Source organism: Sardina pilchardus, chromosome 6 (genome assembly GCF_963854185.1).
Source record: "Sardina pilchardus chromosome 6, fSarPil1.1, whole genome shotgun sequence".
In the NCBI taxonomy this organism is placed as follows: domain Eukaryota; kingdom Metazoa; phylum Chordata; class Actinopteri; order Clupeiformes; family Clupeidae; genus Sardina; species Sardina pilchardus.
The window spans coordinates 20,526,725-20,546,210 of NC_084999.1; the positions used below are offsets into that span (position 1 = coordinate 20,526,725).

General features: G+C 42.0%; 2 long non-coding RNA genes across 2 annotated transcripts; both read left to right on the forward strand.

Annotated features, from left to right (window-relative positions):
• Nucleotides 1–243: 243 nt before the first annotated feature.
• Nucleotides 244–2,404, forward strand: LOC134082915 (uncharacterized). The gene is made up of 4 exons (XR_009939671.1): nt 244–283; nt 1,511–1,602; nt 1,830–2,070; nt 2,291–2,404. It is a non-coding gene; the product is annotated as an uncharacterized LOC134082915 (long non-coding RNA).
• A 983-nt stretch (nt 2,405–3,387) lies between these two features.
• On the forward strand, nt 3,388–3,860 carry LOC134082916 (uncharacterized). Its single transcript, XR_009939672.1, has 2 exons — nt 3,388–3,572; nt 3,725–3,860. It is a non-coding gene; the product is annotated as an uncharacterized LOC134082916 (long non-coding RNA).
• The last annotated feature ends 15,626 nt before the right edge of the window (nt 3,861–19,486 follow it).

Here is a 19,486-nt window from a genome sequence, read left to right on the forward strand (position 1 = left end):
ATGGACGGACAACTCTGTTTTTAGCCTTCTCCCCTCTGAAAAAAAAATCAGAGGAAAAATTCAGATGGAAAAAAATCAGTCATTGAAATAATGAGTAATTAAAATTCTGATAAAAAAAAAAATCACATAAATGTTCACGTAAAGGAGACAGGAGTGAACTCTGCGCATGTACAAGAGGAACGGAGGCGGGAAGCCGTAGCTGAGCCCATTTCGAACTTTGTTTGAAACACACAGTCAGTTGATGCCGTTGAAGAACAGCGTGAAGATGGAACCTGCTACTGAGGTAAGTGAGTTTATGCCTATGATTTAGGAAGTAGAAATGTAACATTTTGATCGAGAGTCAGTTTTGCCAAAACGAGACGAATGCTCTGAACACCATCAACAGTGCTATCAGAGATGATTAAAGCGGACAGCGGAGTAATCGAGGATCTGTATGTTACCATGCTAACTTAACCTGTCCTGGGCTAGTTTTACTTGAGTGGAGAAATTCTTCTGTGTTAATTCACTCTACCGCTGATAATGTAGTCGGACTTGAAACCCGTTTGTAATTGCTGTTAGGTCCCGTTATCTCTATGAAAGGAAAGTATTTTCTGTCTGATCTATTCAACACAATTTAGGGCCGTTTGTGGTAACGTAGGAAGTTAGGAACCTGATTGCAACACGCATGATTTCGTGGACCTGCTTAGAACGTTCACAAAGGTAGCGCGAAAATTTGAATTTTTTTCGCGGCTAGATCTACCCGTCCCGAAGAGTCCTTTGTAACCATGGATATCTCTCCACCGTCCTGCTAGATACACTAGACTAGAGTAGACAAGCAGCGCGCTGTTATCCACTTCATTTTTGTTGTAGCATTTTGGTAGCAACAACTTGTACTTGTTGCCAACAGGACTATTTTAAATACCAGAATCGCTATTAGGCCCACTCTCCATTTATTGTTTATGGTTCATAGCAAGCAGTCATCATTACCAGACGTGGAGAACCTGTTGACCAGTTGTGCAGCATGTTAATAGTGTTATTGTTGTTGTTGTTGTTATTATTATTATTATTATTATTATTATTATTATGAATAATAATGATAGTAATATCTATCTATTTATTGACTGTCATTTGGCACAGAGTAGTAACAGAGTGGTCAACATTGTCGAGGCTCAGATGCCCAGGTTGTGCAATATGTTGGTATTTTAAAGTGAAAGGTAGGGGAAACTAGTTGTCTGTTTATGTGATTGTAGCGCCGAAGCTATGTACCCCCTTGTTGGACTATCCCCTGTGGTCCCTTGTGTCCCCTGGTTTCCTGGTCTGTGTGTGTGTCTCCCTCTTCCTCCTGTGTTATAGACTGTGTCAATAAGTTCTGATGGGTTTGTGTTTAATGATTATTTTTGGAAATTGGTTATGTAAGAAGTGACACTTCCAGCGTGTTTTTACTAGATGCTGCTTTTGAGGTCTGGGATTCCTGTCATTTTTCTGTGTAACTGTTGCTTTTTCTAAAGCCTTTGCTCATTTGTCTTCTCAGCACATCAACTCTTAAGTGTGTCCCTGGAAGATCTACCATCAACTTCCAGAACTGCAACTGCTAGTACTGTCAGATGGTGAATGCTACTCAGGGTAAAAAAAAAAACTTTACGTAAAACCATTTTCATCTATTATTTCAAGTTCTGTCTCAAAATGTGTTTGAAGCCATTATTCTAAGCTAAAGTAACTGCTGGATGACTTTGAAGAATCTGAACAGTGTACGGTTCACTATGTACTGAATTTTATTGTTTCTAAGTGTTGTAGCAAGCAAAGTTGTTTTATTCTAACTTTGCTTTTTAGTCTTTTTTTTTTTGAAACAGCAAACACCATTGTTACACCACTTTGAAGGAGAGCCTGGTCATTTGGTCCCCTCAGCTTCTCCCTTTCTCAGTGATATGTTCATTGTGGCTGGGAGAATTGTGGGGCACTCTTTCCTTCATGGAGGACCCTGCTTGTCTGGACTCTGTGATGTGGTTGTCCATACTGCTTCGTGGGAGCCCAGACACGGCTACAGTAAACCTGGAGGACTGTGCAGACCTGGACATTAGAGAAACAGTCATTGTATGTTTACATAGAAAATACTAATGTTTGATGTTATGTTGTGTTTTTATTTTGTTTTGTTGTTGTTTGTGTGTTGCCCCCAAAAGACTGTGGGTCTTTGATTTTATAATGATTTTAGAAAAACTGAGGAGTCAACTGGTGGACCCACTATTATGATTCTATAAACTTTTAACACACTGTCTAACCATTATGTATCTCTTTCATGCTCTCCATCTTCAAGCTGGAGGTGGAATCAAACCTATCAGCTGAAGAAATGGGAAGGGTACAGAACGTGGCCTCTTCCTGGGACCTCCCTCCGCTAACCACAACCAACAGGGCCCTTGTGAGTGAAACCACAACCAACAGGGCTGTGAGTGAAATACATTTATATTTCCCTATGCTTTAGTGTGCTATACATTTTCCTTTCCCCCCCGCATTTGGTAATTTAGTCAATCAGCAGACGCTTCTATCCAAAACAACCTAAAACTACACTTTGGAGGTGTGTTTTTTTTTATGTCGGTCTGGTTTGACTTGATGTAGCCGTTTTAAGACGACTGCAGACGTGATTATTTCTGAGATTCTGATAAGTTTTCAACCATGACGTATGCACAATAAATTCCAGTTTTGAAAACATATCAGAATCTCAGAAATAATCACGTCGTGACGCCTTCTAAATGCGGCCGCGCTGTCAGCTGTTCATTCACGACAGCGGAAGAGAAAAGTACCTGTTAGCATGCGAAATTCGACATCCAAACGTAACGAGGAGACTCGCGCGAGCTAAACTGCTATTAATTCTGCTTAACATGCTGCGCAAATGTGTTCAAAACGGCTGCTGTACGGTCCTAAAATGTACACCGTACTGCTGCATTCAAGTTAACTCTGCTAACCTCTCACAACGTAGCCTACATTAGGGAGACTAAACTAAGTTATGCATTCGAGCTGTATCTCCCAGCGTTAGAATAGTGTCAACGAAGAGACTCTTGTGTGGGGGCGGATCTGTGGGGGAAATCAATGTGAATTGGAATTGTACATTGTAATTGATAAGACCTGCGTGTTCAGGGCTGCCCGCGGTGAAGCCAGAGAGGGTTAGGAGACGCTAGCTAAGGCCGGGGATGTAGGAGTGAGGACTGATTGTCGCTTCTCAGTCAGGGGGTTTTCCTCGTAAGCTGCTGTGGAGGCAGCGTTGGATCGGGTAGGCTACTTCACCGGCCAGCGGGCCGGTCAGCGGGCCGGTCAGCGGTTGAGACCACACAAGAGTCTCTTCGTTACACTATTCTAACGCTTAGAGATACGGCTCGAATGCATAACTTAGTTTAGTATCCCTAATGTGGGCTACGTTGTGAGACGTTAGCAAAAGTTCACTTGAATGCCGCCGTTTTGAACACATTTGCGCCGCATGTTAAGCAGAATTAATAGCAGTTTAGCTCGCCGTATGTGGCAACAACAATCCTTCAACAATCGTTAATGTTTTGTTAAATGCACATGCAGAGGCAGTGGTTTCATTCGGGCAAAGAAAAAGCTGCGTGCGCGCAGCTCAATGAAAGTGATTCAATTGATAACATGATTTAAAAATAATTTCAATCGTACAACATAGAACATTATTTCGTGGCGGCCCGCCACAGATTACTCAATGTATGGGAAACACTGTTAATGAAAATGTTTCCTGTCATTTCAGCTGCGGTGAAAAATGGAGCAACAAGGCTGACCGTGACATCGGGAGAGCTGAGGCAGATCATCTTAAACATGATGCACCTGGACGGTCCGGTGGCGGAGACTTCAAGAATTAAATAAAATTACAATGAAATGGATAACGTTTGTTTGACTGTTTGTTTACGCCTAGCTTGCTATTGTAATGTAGGCCTATTAGATTATGTATTTATCATCTAGATGGTTAAGTTGGTAAATGAAAATGCTTAATGCACATTTTAAAAGCCTATAATAGGATAATATAGGCGTATTTTAACAGCAATAGTATGGGTAATGGTAAAGTTAGTAAGTGCTTAATGCACATTATTTAAAAGCCTATAATAGGATAATATAGGCTTATAAATTAATATATAACAGCAAAATTCTGGTTGAAAATAGGTCCATGGCAGCACCTAAACAAGACGTGGTTTCAACCAAATTTAAACGTTGAAAAGGCGTCTTTCCATAGACGTCTTTTCAACGACCATGAAAAGACGTCATCTAACCTTTCACTTTTAAACCAAACTGGGCCGTTGTTTCGACGACTTGACAAGACGTCTTTTCAACGACTTTTCAACGTGATTTTGCTGGGGGGGTTAGAAATGAGCTTGTAGCCTTCTGTAGAAACGACAGAAACTTGCTTAAACGTGCAACTGGCGACTGATTGTCGTTAGCTAAATACAGTAGGCTATAACGTTACCCAGAGCTAACCGGTTAGCCTAGGACAAGCCGATAACATTCAGGTTTAGCGCAGCTGTGATATTAGGCTTCTTCAACGTTAGACCAGATCCTTGATTACTGACAGCTGAGCACTGACGTAACAATTAATCTTTGCCGCCAACGGGTCTCAACGTTAACTCTATGGGAATTTTAAAATCTTTTATCGTAAATATCTCTACAAGTATAAAGTTCACAAATGTGAAAAATATATTGGACTAATCTCCGTTACAAGACCTCTGTAGGAGTGTTTGAATGACGTCAAACGGTTCAGTGGTTTTAGTGTTATTATTGGTCGGAAGAAGAATAATTATCCCGATAATAATAATAAGAAGAACAGTGATAACAGTACATTGCATTTAACGTGCAATGTAATGAGCGAGGGGAAAGTGAAGGGAAGTAGGGCGATTTTGGTAGTAGTTAATGTGCTCAAACGAGGAAAAGGAGTAGTGTCCTACATTAAATTATATATATATAATGTTACAAGTGCACTAAACGGACAAGGGATAACTTCCTATTTCCACACAATGGCAGTCCGCTCGTTAGCTAACCAGTTAGCGTAGTGACTGTTGGTTAGCTAACCAACATGAAGGTCAGTCCTCTAACATTAACAATTAAACCAAAGAGCAGATAATTCTTCAAAATATAGCTGCAAGCAGCAATGTGGGGGCCAAGCAGTAGGCCGGAGTAACCACGGCAACTCGACGCTGTTAGCTCAATGCCGCAATCAGACATATGGGCGTAAGCCATCAGAGCATGTTTGATGTCTAGCACGTCAAAAGTTACGAGCCGACTTGCATTTTTGCTAGCTGCAGCTGTCCTAGAGGTCAAAGGTCACCAAATATCGTGGGTGTTCTCCCGATATTCTATGTACCAAGTTTGATTTTGATAGATGCAATGGTTGCTGAGATATGAGCTCACCAAATGTCTTGGCCGTCCTCCCGATGGAGTCACAAGTCCATATACCAAGTTTGGTTTTGATAGATACAAAGGTTGCTGAGCTGTAAGCTCACTTCCTGTTTGGCGGCTTCGCCACCAATTTCGATTAGCTGTGACAGGCGAATGCTTCTGTCAATTGTTACAAAAATCAATGTAATGACAAGGCATGGTCTGATGATGGTCTGTACCAATTTTGGTGAGGATCGGATCAAATTCATGAGCTGCGTAATCTTGTGTGAGTTTTTGATTAGATCCAATATGGCGGCTGAACCAATTACGTTGATGTCATAAGTTGCCATCTGTCGACGTAAGGATCTCCAACAGTATTACTAGACACCACTAGTACATTGTAATTCTAAGCACAACAGCAGCTACAGGCAAAAAGGCATGTTTCTGAATAACAGCGCCCCCTAGAGGTCAAAGGTCACCAACTTTCTTGAGCGTCCTCCTGATGGGGTCACAAGTCCATGTACCAAGTTTGGTTTTGATACATGTAAGGGTTGCTGAGATATGAGCTCACTTCCTGTTTGGCGGCTTCGCCGCAGAATTTGATTGCCAGTTATGGGCGAACGGTAATAGTTCCGAAGACAAAAAGCAATGCGTGTATAAAGCATCGTCTGAAGATGATGTGTGTCAAATTTGGTGTTGACCTGTGAAGCTTTAGTTTCACTTTGGCTAAAATCCATCATGGCGGAAAATGACGTCATAGGGTGCGTTGAAGTGGGGCAGGTCCAAGGATTCCAACCATACCTGAATTTTGAAAATCGGACCAACGGGTCAAGAGTTGCGTGCGTGAACGCACGTCCAACTTTGGCCTATTGGGCTGCCAACATGAAACTTGGTCAAATGAATCAGGAGACTGTCCCAAATCGGTGTGCCAAATTTCACAACTTTTCACCAGTCGGTTCTATGGGCTGCCATTGACTTCCATTACAGAAGCGTAATAATAACGATAAGAAAACTAACAAACACTATGGGTGCCTTCGCAGCTTCGCTGCTTGGCCCCCAACTAAATTCCTAAAAGCACCTTGAATTTCAACCTATACTATCTCTATTCTCTATTACCTTCTTGCTTTGATGCATCTCGTTCTGATAATATATCGTGTAACTCTCTTGTAACTCGTGTAACGTATCTCGCTTATCTCTCCTTGACTTCTGCGACGAAAGCCGACTTTGGCTTTTAAGCGCAAACCGCCCCATAATGCACTGCGGTTCAAGTGAGCTCAACACCGCCCACAGTCGATTCCGGAGTAGTTTACTTTAGGCTACTGTCTGTGCATGGTTGTGCTTAAAACTTAAAACCAGTTACAACACATGACTAAGTGACTCATATAGACGCCAGAAAGACGCCGTCCGATAAACAAAAAAGTTTTCTCATCTTGGTTGTTGAATTTAGGCTACTCAATGGAAACGGCTAGCTAATTCTAACATGACTTTGGTCAACATTAGATTCTGAAACAGTACAAAAGTAGGATTACTTTTAATTCTTACCTTGAATATGATGACAGAGACATTCTCAGGTTGAAGCATAGACGGTAAAAAAAATTGAAGTCACTGGTGGATGGCTGGAGTTGAAAGGTCAGTTAGGTGGGGTTGTCGGGTGAACGCCAGAAATCGCCCACAATGCTGTGCGGTTCAAGTGCAATTCAAATTTCACAATAACATGCTGTACTGCGATAGAGAACATATTGGCATACTGTGATTTCACAGTAAATGTCCGCGCACAATAATTTACTGTGAAATAATACTGTAACGTATTGTGAAATCACAGTAATAACTAGAAATGCAATTCCAAGGAATTACCAGTGCATGAAAATGCAAAAAAATATATAGATAGATAATGTAGATATGGCTACTAAGGTATAGCTAGGGTAAACATGGTGGTTGCATAGTTTAAAGAGAGTTGATAGTGTTTAGGTAGACATTTTAAAGCTTAAACATTCCTGTTCTAACTTAACTAATGATTTCTAAAAGGTATTCTAAAATGTTAACTATGCTAACAATGATAACCAGGTTGATTGGTTTACTTGGCTAATGATTTCTAGCAGTAATGCTAAAAATGTTAACTATGCTAACAATGCTAACTATGCTAACAATGCTAACCATGCTGATTAGCTAACTTAGCTAATCATTTTTAGCAGTTATGCTAAAAATGCTAACAATGCTAACAATGTTAACTATGCTAACAATGCTAACCAGGTTGATTAGCTAACTTAGCTAATCATTTTTAGCAGTTATGTTAAAAATGCTAACTATGCTAACAATGTTAACTATGCTAACCATGCTAACTAGCTAACTTGGTACTGAGGACTTTTATTTTGAAACATTTGTTGATGGGGTATCCATGGCTGCCACTATCAGGAATAAAGAAGTTACTGTAGTAAAATCATGTTGGTTGCTATGGAAACGGTCATAAACGCTTAATTTTGATGGTTGCTATGTTGGTTGCTAGGTGCATGGAGGTCTCATGTAGTTGACTGGAGTCATAGTTGATGATAACTGACAGTTGGAATGGTTGAACAGTTAAATAGTTGAGTAGTTTCAATGGTTAAATGATTTAATAGTGTATTATTGCAGTGAGGACTTTTATTTTGAAACAGTTGTGGAAAGAGGAAACAGTTAACAGGATATGTAGTCTTCACAGAGAGATTGTATGCTTAAAGCCTGAGAGAGAGAGGGCTGCTGCAGGTGGGGCTGGCCACCTGGCATAAGATTCTAATTGCTCAACGACCCGATTGTGATGTCATAGAGGCCAATGTTAAGTCTATGGGGAAATTTGTAATAGTTTTTAATTTATAGTTTAAAAAGTATAAAAGTTACAAAGTTGAAAAATACTTAGCAGCCTTCCCCTATTTAAGACCTACGTTGCGACGTTTGAATGAAGTTTCTAAGTTAAACGGTTCAAGCTGAATAGAAAAAATGAATTTGATCAGCGGAATAATAATAAGAAGAAGAAGCCTTGGAAGAACAGTACAGTGCATTTTCATGCACTGTAACTAGATGTACCGCAAAGCGATACACAATATGACCGCCGCTCAGTCCTGCACATTCTCTCCACAAATATCAATCACGCTTGTGTTTCCATCGCCTACTCCATCCCTACTGCAACTTTTATGTATGTAAATGAGTGTGTGCATGTGTTCGCTTGCTTTTGTGTATGAGTGCTTCTCTGTCTAGTGTGAGTGTGTGTCTGCTTCTGTGTGTGTTTAATGTGTCTCTGAGTATATGTTCACTGTGTTCTCTGCCGTCACTGTCACTCCAATATCAGATAACACACACACACACACACACACACACACGCACATGCGCACGTGTGCACACACACACACACACAAACACACATACACAGGCACACACTCACACACACACGCACACACACACACACAAACACACACACACACAGGCACACCCAGAGAGAGAGAAAGAGAGAACACACACAGAATACACGCAGATAACACAGACACAGAGAGAGAGAGAGAGAGAGAGAGAGAGAAAGAAAGAGAACACACACAGAACATGCACATACACACATATACACACATGCAAACACACAGATGGCACACAGAAACGCACCCACACACACAGGCTATAGTACAGTACATCACACACACATTCACTTCTCAGCTCCGGTGGTCTCACAAAATGTACTCAAAGATGTGTGTGTGCATGTGTGTGTGTGTGTGTGTGTGTGTGTGTGTGTGTGTAGGTGTGTGTGTGTGTGTGTAAGGGTGTATGTGTGCATGCGTGTGGGCGTGTTTGTGCATGTGTTTGTATAATGTTTTATGTACATGTGTGTATGTAGTGGTGCGTGTGTGTGTAGGTATGCGTGTGTGTGTGTGTGTGTGTGTGTGTGTGTGTTCCTGCATGTTTGTTGCACCCAGAGCAACCATTCTCTGTTAAAACATATTTGGAAACTAGTTGATTAAAGGTTTCTAATGGTGTCACTTGTTTCTAGGACAAAAACTAGCAGAGATTGAGATGTTTGGAACAGTTTTTGAAATCCCCAGGGGGGGATTTAGACTCCAGATAATACCACCATCTACTGGCCGATGGGTATACAGTCCTGAATGTACACATAAATCCATTTATTTTATAGCCCCCCATGGATGAAATTCCACAAAACTTGGCATACTCCCAGAGGGTGTCAGGTTAATCATACACATGAAATTTGGTGCAGTTCATAACATCTCATCTGAAGATAGGGGCAATTAAAGCAATATTACATTGCATTTTCAATTTTTACGATGGGGGGGCAAATCACAAATGACTGGTTATAAGCTAAGTTGATGCAAGCTCTAGAGAACAACATACCATAAACATTTTGTCATCCTCGGTGCCACGGTTCAGGTAGTTATGTAGGAAAAACTGTCATTTTTGGGCTTCGGGCGGGGGCAGCGCGGGGGTGGAGTGACCCCCGGGGACGAAACGAAAATTTTCCATAGAACTCTACTGGGGCTACATGCCCACCAAGTTTCATGCACTCCGGTGTTTAAGTGTCCCGGGAATCGGGAGCTACGCTAGCGGCGGTCATAATTAACAGTGTAGCTAGCTCAATGCATTCATTAGGATCCAAACAGAGATGAAGTTAAGCTACCAAATACCTCCATGTTTTTCCTATTAAAATACAGTTACACGAGTAGTCACACGACCAAGTATGGTGAGACAAAATAAAGCCTGGTGCATTTCAAAGCAAGTAAGAGGGATAACTATATTGTGTGGCGCAGTAACATCTTCACCGCACCGCACCGCACTTTCAGTTTCACTTTGGTGTGAGGATATTACTGCGCAGAGTCTAAGTGCCCCCAATGTTATTCCGCCACACAATATAGTTATCAGGAAAGTTGGTGTCCCTTTAGTAGGACACGGGTGTCTTTTGACATACAGGATGGCCATTGATATTGTCCATGTCACAACCAAAGCAAGCACTGTGTTCACCGTTCTGTATGCATGTGGTGGTTGTTTCAAGAGCGCCCCCAACTGTTAAAAGACACAGACCAGACCTCACAATAAGAGGAGGACCTTGACGAAGTAGAGGTTCACAATTTTGATCCATGGGAGCACCGTGCAGCCCTACATTCAAGAGATGTCCTGCAAATGACAGAATATTTGTGAAGGCAAAAGAAAATACCAGCAGAATTACCATTTGAACTCTGCCAAAAAGAAAGAGATTTGTCGCAGGGCTTTGAACCTTCAGAGGACACGTGTCCATAATACCCTGGAGTCTGGACCAACCCCCCACCTCCCTGGGAGACGCTATACTTGTACAGTAACACGTCATGGTACTGTCTATGGTACTGTATGTCTTCTGTTGGAAAAGGTACGCCTATTTTCATCTATTAAAAGTATGAAATGTCTTCTAATGATTCTCTGTTTGTACTTTTAATTTTTCATTTATCTGTATTTTCACAGAAATATCGGTGTATGTGAAGAAGTGCCCAGTGTGCCACTTGACTCTCAGGTTTCCGGAATACAAATCTGGCTTTCACAACTATGACGACAGGGTATTCCTTACATACTCTTTGCTCACTCCTGACAGCAGCGTTGGGGGTAAGTCATATAGGCATGTGAACATATTGTAACCTTGGTTTGAAGTTATATATTTCTTCACATATAATCTTGTTTATAAAATATGTCTACAGAATCATATTGCAGTAGGCCGCTTTCTCCATACAATTGAGACACATTCAGCTCTTCGCCTCCCTGTTGATACAATAAGAAAAGCATTCCAGCATTTCTGTGCATTGAGGGAATATGGCTATTCATACTCCTGCGTCAGGTGTGGCCACAGCCCTCTGGTGTTAATTGCAGATGCAAAAAGGAAGGTTGCATTTGATGTGCCAGGTAGGAAGTAATACATTTTCATCACTCTGTTGTTGTATTCCATAGAAGTGACTGTTCTGCCGTATACTTTATTACCATCTTCTAGTTCACCTCTTCAAGCGTCCTGATAAAGACCACATTACATCTGAGAATGTGGAGGTGAATATGCGTGTCAGGTGGCAGTGTCTGAAGCGCTTGGTGGTCACAGGATTTTGTATTTAAACTGTAAAGGACTTCTTTTCTCCCTAGGTACTGTGGTGGAAAATTCCACGCTCCTGGACTTCTTGACTATTAGCACTCTGGAACCAATTAACTCTTGTAAAGAAATCAATTATCACTCTGGACCAAGCATCCGAAGGAGACCACGTAGACAGAGACTTCCCAACACTGATGATCTTTATTCACTGTATCACAATGATATTACAATCCAAACAATGTCTGAACTGCACTACCAAGCAATAGAGTGAAGGCGGCGCTACCAGCTGGTACCTCGACGAGATCGATCTGAATCACTGGCTGCTCTGCTCCCCCTTATATTCTGTTCAGAAGCGCCTCCTTCTGAGAACGTCACCAGATCGTGTTTAGCCAATCAGAAAAGGCGGAGGAGCAAGAGGATCCAATCATAATGGTGGAAAGTTTCACCCTCCTCCATTTTAAAGAATATGAGCACATCCCTCATTAGGTCACTATGTTGAGTCATAGTTGTTTTGTGCTCTTTTGCTATAGTTTGGGTTTTCTGGTTCTTTCCAGTTTTCCAGTTTGCATCTATTTTACCCTTTCATCCAGCTGGCACATTGCCCTCACTCTTGCTTGAGTGGAGAGTCCCCTTTCTCCTGTTTCACTCTGATCCAAGACATGTCTGTACATGTCTGGACATGCCTGCACATGCCTGTACACGTTGTTTCATGTTGATCCTTTGTTTATAAGTATATGGTATTGAAGGTTATTAAATGTATCTTATCACTATATGTTATTCAAACAATATAAAAGGGAAAAACACCACAGTACCACCACTGCAAATCCCTACAACAGTCCGCTTACATACTCCTCATTTACTCCATGGCTTGGAGAAAGGGTGAGAGTAGGAGACGTTGTCCCCGAGACGGAAGCTTTGAAAACTTCTCCCAGAAAGATCAGTTGCCTTCATCTTTGTCCATGACAGTTGATGAGGACACCATTTTGAGGATTCCAATCCTGTGCGTGGTTTTAGTGTTAATTTGTTTTCTTTCTTCTTTTTTTTTTTTTAAATTACACAGGCCTCCCGGAAACTGAATGTAAAAATACAATAATTCACTGCAATGATCTTTTTCTTTATAGCTGAATAGAGACGAGTTGGTGACAGCATGCTCTGCTCTTGGGTTGTCTGGTACCGGCAGCATCACACCTCGTACAGACTGGAGGAGTTGCTTCTCTATAAAGACCTCTATCCAAAAATGTTTATAAAGCTTCAAAAGACTGGAGGTAAGGTGAAGCGGTACGGCGTGTTGGTAAAGAAGAGGGATATTCTACACACAAATATGTGTTTTGTTTCAATTTGAAGCATGATGAACAGGAAGTTGCATTTATATTCATGGTCTCCTTGGGATCATGGTGATGCCTTGCTCAGCTTCAAACACTCTCCAACCTTTTTCATTTCTGATGTAGCTGGACCTGTAGCACGGCATGTAAACAACAGGACTGGTCAACAATTTTTTCGGCCAAATGATGGCCGCCTGTGTGCAAGCACTCCAGAGTACATCGCTGCTGCAACAGAAACATGTCTTCAGGTTTCTGTGCCATGGATAAGTGGCCTTGGCTTCACATCTGCCAATACCTGTGTGGATGAGTCCTCCACCACTGGCCGCTTTTCAATACCCCACCCAGTTACGGGCACTGATGGCAGATACTCTTTATATGACCGCTTCCACCAGAAGCGTCCAGAGGAGCTTCTGAGAAGCCTCAAAATTGTCCCTGATCTGGCACTACTGGTCAACTCATCTGTCGCAGAACAGTTAGAGGAACACTTCACCGTTTTTTTCATATTACACAACGTTATTCCCCTAATTAAGGCGAGTTGATACATACCTCTCACGTTTCAATGCGTGCAGTGCACTCACTGGCTCTGGCACACGGCGCAACTTTGATAGCACTTAGCTAGCCCAATGCATTCATTAGGATCCAAACAGAGATGAAGTTAGACGCGACCAAACACCTCCATGTTTTCCCTATTAAAATACAGTTACATGAGTACACGACCAAGTATGGTGAGACAAAATAAAACGTGGTACATTTCTAAGCAGGTAAGAGGGATAACTATATTGTGTGGCGCAGTAATATCCTCACTCTTGCACTTTCAGTTTCACTTTGGAGTGAGGACATGCGCAGAGTCTAAGTGCTCCCAATATTATTCCGCCACACAATATAGGTAAGGTACAGTGCCTGTGGGAAGTATTCACACCCCTCTCAGTCTTCATTACATTGTAGCCGTCTCGTAGAATAATTTATGTAGATTTTGTTCCTCCTCATTGTACAATCAGAACCCCATAATGAAAAGCAAAATCTGGAAGTGTAGACTTTTTTGTTTCTTCAAATAAATAATAACCCCCCCCCCGAAATATCCACAGTATTCGCACCCTGTTATAACAGTCATGAATTAAATTCCTGTGCCCTCCAATTTGTGGAGAGGGTGTATGGTGATTGTGTGTGCATGCGTGCCTGGGGCAAATTCAATGTGCAAATGTGTCTGTGTATTCCTGCCCATTGGACTACACAGACATCTTCATGATTTCATGAAGTTAAACCATACATTATTAGGATGGAAAGTGTTGTATTGTATTGCAGCAACCTGACCAAATTACTTGTCTCTCCCAGACCCAGACTCTGTGGCCAAGGGGGCAGGCATATTCCCGGAAGTAGAAACACAAAATGAGCTGGTGATCAACGCTCTGCTAACTCCCATGGACGGCCATAGATTGCAGATTTTTTGCGATCCCATAACTTCATGTAACATTCGTCGCACTTATAGCTTCTGTATATTCTATATAGTGTATCGAAGGCAAAACTAATTCACGTCTTCCCCGTATATAACGTCGATTTCCCGTAAAGAAGTATAGTTAGCATGTCGGTTGGAGGGAAGCTAACGTTCGACAGGAGATTCCCCGTAATGTTTGGATAAGAAGCTCAGTCCAGCCTGCATGAAAACCATGACGGAAAGTCATTTGCAAGATCAGTGAAAATGCGTGTAGCCTACGGTAGCCTACTGTTTGATAGGGTAAAGCATTACCTAGAGGCAAGTAAACATAATAATACTATTAAAAACGAACGTTAAAGGGATAATCCGGAGTGAAATGCACTTTTGATAAATTTTTCGGACTATTGGGAGTACATACGTTGAGTTGACACCAAAATCATGTCATTCGGATGTATTTTGAGAAAGTTCGAGTTCACCGTTTTTAGCCAAAACTCGTTGGCCTGGAAGTGACCGGGGCAAGTCCTTTCGCTGCTACAAAACGCTATTTTTTGCCTCTTCTACTGTTCCAAACCACACTACACTTACGTGGTAGTGACTAGAGGGTCCCTAAAGCCAAACCGAAGTATCCCCACGTCTTTATGTGGTCGGATAGAGAGTCCAGAATGAATTTAATCGAGTCCGTACCTTTCCGGAAATGTTAATAAAGCGTTGTTAAAGCGTTGCCAGCTGCAGCAGCGACATTTCCGGAAAGGTACTGACTCGATTAAATTCATTCTATGCATGCTATGGCCACGTGGTGGCGATCTGAATAGTTTAGGTACAAATGGATGACAACCTAAGAACAATGCAGGCGGAGGTCTGCGCTCTCCAACTTACAGGTGAGTGCTCTTCAACTTACAGTGTAAAATCTAAATGCCTATCCATTTGTCTAGTTACAGTGTAAATCTAAATGGCTAACCATAAATTCCGTAGAAGGTAAAACCACTTGCTGGTGGTCCAAGTTGCAAACGTACCATGGGCGCAGTGTAGAGGCCTGCAAGCCCGTCGGGACCCAACGGGCCCCGACACAATATGGAAATTCGGGCCGGGTACGGGCCTTACAGATGGTACGGGTTGAGAATGCTCCTTTCTTTCCCGCACATCGGGACTCCCGAAGCATCGGGAAAACTGCAACCGCAAGGGGGCAACATAGACCGCCCTAATATTATGAAGGTTCGGCTCATGGAAAAACCCGAGGACACCGCGCTGGTGACAAACGGAGAAAAGAGACATGACGCTCGGCATGTTAGATTGCAGTTGCAGAGTTTTCGAATGTTTACAGCCTACCTCACAGCTCTCTCACTCGACGTAGCCTAGTCAGTCCAGCAGAGATGCCAGAGCAACGTTTTGGTCAATGGAGGGGGAGAGAAATGCTCCGCATATCCGTCTCATTTAATCATTAAAATGAAAGTGATGACTGGCGAAATTAATCAAACGACGTTTCAATAAACCATTGTTGAAATGAATGAAAATGGTTTTAGAAAATCGCCTATAGGCCTACCAGAAGGAAATAGCCTTCAATTCAACCTGAAATACTCGAAAGGCAACCTTAGATTAATTCATGAATTCATTACGGTTAGCCTACAAGACCGCATTTCCGTGTATAGGCTATTTTAAAACGGAGGCATGTTCATTTTAACCGGCTACGCTGGGTAGCCTACATGTACCCAGCACTTGTTATCACAGATTTTGTCCCCACCACTTTTGACGACTGAAAATAAAATGTATTTACCAGAAATCTCTTTAATACATGCCTATGCTTGTCACTTTACTTATAACCGTACATGCATGGAGAAGATCGCGCATTTTGTAACATTGTAACAATGGATGGTCAGATATGCGATAGGGCAGTGAGGGTGATTCATTGTAACCATCGACTAGTTTCTAGCAACGTAGCCTGTGTATCGTATGCATGTTCATGTTGATTCAGAGATAGGCATAGACTGGTATCCGCCGTTCATTCCGACATACCAGCACTCCGACATTGACGTCCAATTGTCGTAGTGGAGGCATGTCTCCTTATGGGAAAAAGTCCCACCACTCCGACATATTTTTTTTTCATGGTCGCAGTGGCGGTATTTAACTTTTTTTTTCAAACAACGTGCCATTCCGACATGAGGTAATTAATAGGCTATTAATGTTACAGTTATTATTTTCCTGTCACTTCGTCTGTTTTATGACCTAGAAGGTTGTATTTGGCATCTGTGGATAGCTCTAGCTCTCCTCTTTTATCTGACATGCAAGCCATATATTTTTTACCATGGTTTCACGAGCAGCCTAAATCAAACGAAAGTAGCGGTAGCCGAAGCTATATGACATTCTTATTTGTTTGTCACTTCGTCTGTTTTTATAACACAAAAGGATCGATGTGTTTGGTATCAATGGAAAGCTCTGTTTCTCCTCTTTCATTTGATATGCGTGTCTGTTGCCTGCGATGCCTGGTCCCGGAGTAATCCAAGCGAGAGCAGTGGCTGCGTGGAGCAATATAGACTGTAAATATGATAGGCCTATACTTTGATTTAAATTCATGATTTTATTTTATTTTCATACTTGATCGTACAGACACTGTCTAGTCTCGTTAAAGCCCCGGTTCTGCTCTTTCATGCAATATAGGTCTCATCTCGCTATGACTAATAATCGCGGAGCAATGTACAGAGAAAAATGGGTGTGTTTTTTGACGCACTTTGCGTCCGTCGGGCTCATAGGGTCCGTTAAATTGTCTTGGAAAAAAATAGGATTTGTAAATTGTCGGAATGGGGGTACTAAAATGTGTCGGATTGGCAGCATGTCTAAATAGCAGCATGTCGAAATAGAGGCATGTCTAAATGGAAGCATGTCGTAGTGGTGGCATGTCTGAGTGGCAGCATGTAACCGCATAGACTACCATAGGCTGCTGGGCGTCAAGCTATATGACAGCATTTTATCATGTGGTGAATTAATAACTAACGTCAGTTTAACATGTCAGAACTTTTAATCGGCGTTTCAAGTCCATGGCGCGAATAAAGTTTAACGACGTTAGTAATAGAGCTGTGGCGCAATTGGTTGGAGCATGTGCAGGGTACGCCAGCGATCGGGGTTCGAAACCCACTCGAAGAACATCTCCGGAACTCATCAAGAGAAAAGTTGTCGTTTTATTAAAAAATGAAAGATTTTCTGTTTTGCGATTTTTTTATGTTTGCGATGTCTGCTGAAAAGAAAAGTTAATAGCCTATGTGAATTCGTGGTTCAGCGCACACTCACGCACATTTTTACATTGACATAGTGTCGGGCTCAGGTGTCTGTCGAGAGAGAAGAGGGAGAGGCAGCCGTCCTCAGTGCCACATATACACTAATCCAGCGCGAACTTTATGGGCGCTGCCATCTTGAATATCGCCATTACTGCGTGCCTGCGAGTGTGACGAGTGACACTTGTCTGTGCTTTTCAATGAAAGCATCCTGTCAGAGAATGTCTAACGAGAGGACTGCTAATGAATGAAAATGTCAGGTGAAAGGGAACATTGGATCAATGATGTCAGACTGTACCAAAACTTACCAATGAAGGTAATTTATTAACACCATAAGGTATTAAGACGTGTATTAATGACAGCTAACTTCTGCAACAGCCGCCTATGGAACCAACGAGCTAATTTCTTAGCAGCCAGGCACGCAGTAATGGCGGTTTTGTGTTACTTCCGTGTTTCGCTGGATTAGTGTATAGGTAGGCTATAATGTAGTGAACTGGTTAGACGAGTGTGGGGTAGGGGGCATGATCGCACAAGACAATTGCTCTTCATGAAATGGATCTCACATAGGCCTACGGCTGTCGATTTTTAAATGTAGCCTAGGCCTACTACACCACTTGCGAAATCGGACGTGGCACATAGCCTAATTATTAGGCTACTGGATTTAATATAACAAATCCATGGACTTTGTTCATCCTATATATACAATAAGTATAAAATCCGACAATCCAAAACGATAACGAGATCTCCCAGAAACGAAAAACAAGTTTGTTGAGTAGCCTAGTCCTTCCAACAATCTCAGCTTTTGCGTTTGATAGATAAAAGGCATCCTGTCCTGCATTCCAATGAGAAAAAAAACATCCAAGGTATAGGGCAGGGGTCGGCAACCCAAAATGTTCAAAGAGCCATTTTGGACCAAAAAAACAAAAAACTGGAGCCGCAAAAAATGAAAAGCCTTATGTAAGCCTTATATGAAGGTAACACAGGCGGTAAGTGTATATTATCTATATTAGCCTACTATCAAAATGACTAAGTAGGCTACAACGAGGCTACATAATGAGCTTTCATGATTAAATGTTTTTCCCTACAGCGCATCTCGGAGAGAATGACACACCACGTGACTACTCCGCTGGTGCTTTAAGTTCAACTTCGTGTAATCACCGTCCGTGAACCGTTGTTTTCCACGTTTTAATATCTCTCAGGTTGCAACAAAAATTCTCCAGAAGTAGGCTACTGCAATCGCACTTTTTCTCTCAGTCCCAACTGGGTAGTCGGCTGCAAATGTAGCATGCCTTCCCTGAAAATGTCTTTCTAAATGTCTCTTTTTCAGGGATGCAAACACACATGTGGTCAAAAAAGAGAGAGCCTCGGAGCGGGGGGGGGGGGGGGGGGGGGGTAGGTGTGCTTAGGTGCGCAGTGTGGCGCCGGTGGCCGTGGGGTGGTGCATTATGGGTATCGAGCATCTTGGAGGAAGGCCTTCATATGGTCACTACGGTGAATGTAGGGGGGTCATGATGTTCAGTACCTTTACTTTGAGTCAAAGTTGCTGTAGCCTACCATCATCACCATCTTGGCAAACTATTGCACCTTGAGCATGCAGTGTATGCCGAAAAAAAGCCATTGTAGTAATGTTTGGGCACTGAAATCTTGAAAGAACACCCAGTGCAACCTTTTTTTGTTCTGTCCAAAATGATTTTTGCAAATTGCAAAATCCCCCTAAACTTGCTGTTTAGGCCTACATAGCCTATTAGCCCATGCCTACACATTCTAAGGTTTCAGTGAAATATTGGCACACCACTAATAATATAGACAAAACAATTACTGCCAAGTACAAACAAATGATGGGAATACTATTTTTTATATAGCCTAAGCTAATGTCCAACCAGCTCCTCTAGAAGACTAGCTCTTCTCAACATTGCTTTATTGTGTTCTATACTATAGCTATTCTTTATGCAAGTCCCATATACACTCCTACAAGTTTTTTTTTTGTCAAGGCAGGTTGCTGCACTACCAGCTACATCTAATCCAAACATAGTAGGCCAATAAAAAAAGAGGATATAGTTGG